Below are 3,117 nucleotides of genomic sequence, written 5' to 3'. Positions count from 1 at the left end.
AACGATTTAATTGTCTTTTTATATATTTAAGGACTGTAGGCAGGGAATATTCCAATTCTGAAACTTCTACGAAGTTTCTGGAATATTTTCCCGAGTCTTGGGGTACTTATGCCATGTGTCTCAAGATGTCCAATGGCATATCCTCTCTCTCTTAACACGCTTTATGGGATACTGCTCAATCATGAGCAGTCTCGACAGCTGAAAAGGAATCTAATCAAGAATTTCAAAGAAATGAACAACTCTCCGTTAGCTCTAATCTTTGAAGATGCTTCAGGGGAACTCCCATCTTCTTCTCCTTCTCTTCCTTCTGTTGTTATCACCGAGTTAGATTCTACTAACTCTAAGGATTTATCAGAGTCTGATCTTGCAGACTTGTTGAATCACTAGCGCTGTTGACTAAATCTTTTAGAAGATATACCAGAAAAAGTAACTTTCGCAAATCCTCTTCGCTGATAATCAAGGAAAAGCCAAAATCTGATAATATAGACAAGGCTTCAGCGATCTACTACAACTGTCACTGCAAGGGTCATTTTGATGGTGAATGCATGTCTAAGAAGGCTGCGACGCCATCTTTTAAAACGTCATCCTCCTTCAGAACTAAGAATGACAAATACCTGAAGCTAAACGAGAACTACAAGAAGATGAAGAGTTCCCAGCGAAAGGCCAAAGGTCGTGTCGCTGAAGAGCATGACTGGGCAGATTCATTTGATGAATCATCATCTGAGACATCAAGGATGTCAAAGAAGAAGCTTCAGAGACATCAACTTCTTATGATCCCTCATCATCCTCACCCGCTCAGGTATGTCCCCTGAATGAACCCTCATCTTTTTCCTCTTCTAGCCTATCAGCGTTAGACACGCTGACGGTGGACCTTTATAATACCCTTAACGGCAACTCTAAAACAGAAATGCTTATTCTTGATGTTTAAGAACAGCTGAAGATTTGTCATTCAGAGATCAAAGCGCTGACTAAGATTGAAGAAGATCTTAAGGATCAGGTCATTGTGAACCAAACCATCATTGTCGAACGCGAAAAGGCTGTAACTGAGCATGAGCAAGCAGTTGCTGATCTTAGGGCTGATAAGGCTACCATTCAAGGATGAAGTAAAGCCTCTGTCAAGGCCTCAGAGGTCATTAACACTCATATCCCTTCCAAGATAAAGACTAGTCTTGGATTTTCCTATGATCAGGAAGACAGTGTCACTAACTAGTCCATGCTCAAGTTTGGCACCTTGGTCTCTTCTATTCCTGACACTTCTTCCTCTCAGTCCTCTTTCACTGAGATTCATCTTGATGGAACTCTTTCGAGTTTAGGTTGCAAAGACAAGGGTAAATCAATTTTCAAAGCACCTCTTCCCAAGAAGACTAACAAGTCAAATAGAACCAAATCTATTCCTTCAGTGTGTAAACCTTCTTCTTCAGGGACCAAGAAATATTAATCTTTTCAGAAATCTAAGTTTCAGCTCAAGGTGAACGCTTCACCTAAGGACTCCAAATTCTCTAAAGTTCCCCCAAGAACTAATGAGAAGAGAATCCTTGGAGTAGGGCCCTCTTCAAATCTGATACTTCCTGGCCCTAAAGCTACCTTCAGCTATAGGAAGTGTAAGCACTCAGGTGAAACTACACACATTGCCAGTAAGTGTCCTTCTACTGCCAAGGCTGATCCACCAACCAAGGGCAAGAAAGTAGCTAAGACTGAGAAATCAACCAAAGTGAAATCATCTACTAAGGATGCTAAAGCAACCAAGGTGAAGAAAACCACTGGAACCTCATCATCAGACTAAGTGAAGACAACTACTGATGCTAAGCCTTCAGTATCCGGTGTTGTAGTTCCTACCACTGAAGCCTCTTCATCAGGCTCAGTGAAGACAACCACTGAATCTATATCTTTAGTGTCAGGGGTTGTTCCTGTTGATCCTCTTATATGTTGTATTTATGTTTCTGTCTTTTCAGTTCCAATGATCTTCATTGAGTATGTTTAGTGATCGCTGAAGAACTTGAAGTGTAATTCTATTAGAGACAGCAATACTTCAAGAAGACAACACTCACACCAAAGAACCTGCAGCAAACGTCAAAGACTGAAACTGAAGATTAGAGATTGACGAGTATGTGATCTGAAGCGGTATTTAGTGATTACAAGTTTGTCTACATACGTGTGAAGACTGCTCAAGCTTCAGCGAATGATGATGAGACCTTCAGGTCATTCCATCATTCAGCGATCAAAGGAAGCTTGCTTAGCACGATTGTTGTTGTCTTGTCCTTATGCACACAAAGGGCAAAACCCATACCCTTATGAAAGTTAGTACGGTATAGAGCCGACTAGTCGACTCTATTGTCCACCAACTTTAGGTAAGGACGTCTGCTCATGAATAGTGCTTTTTGTACTATTCACTGTAGCAAAGGACAAGTCTTCCTCTTAAGGCTTGACATGCACTTTAACCCTACCATATTGCATTAAATGTCCATTTAATGCACTGGGTATAAATAGAAGTGTTTCTTCTCCATGCAGAGTGTGCGCAACTCACTCTCTAACCCTAATTCTTACTTCAAGCATTTTCTAGCTTAAGTAATGGATGTTCTCTACAGCATTTCTTTTCTTGTATTTGCTAAGACTTGGTGTGTATCTAAAGATTGTTTAGATAGGTTTTTCTACCTTATCTTTTCGCAAACAATCTTATAAAATTTATATTGATCTTCTTTATCAATATATATTTCAAATTTGGAAATATTGTGTTTGTATTCATCCCCCCCTTCTACAAATTGTTTCTGTTCTTGTAGACCCTCTCGGGACCAACAGTTGCTATTTCCACTAAAACCTCTTGAGGTTCAGTGAAGTCGTCTTCTGACGCTGGTTCTTTAGTTTCAATAGATGAAGCCTCTAACGTTGCTGGACCCAAAAATATGGGGACCAAAATCATTTTGAAATTGTTCCCTTGTGCAGGAAGTCAAAGGAATATGGTATCCCGATAGTGGATGCTCAAGGCACATGATCAGAGACAAATCCCTACTAATTGATTACAAGGAAGAAAGAGGACCTTCCGTGATCTTTGGAGGTAATGGAAAAGGGTATACCAGAGGTTTTGGTATATTAACCAACGATGCAACCATATTCAATCGT

Source organism: Cynara cardunculus, unplaced genomic scaffold, assembly GCF_001531365.2.
Source record: "Cynara cardunculus var. scolymus isolate 2C unplaced genomic scaffold, CcrdV1 Un_Scaffold_2977, whole genome shotgun sequence".
Classification (NCBI taxonomy): Eukaryota; Viridiplantae; Streptophyta; class Magnoliopsida; order Asterales; family Asteraceae; genus Cynara; species Cynara cardunculus.
Note: the sequence above shows the minus strand (reverse complement) of the source record.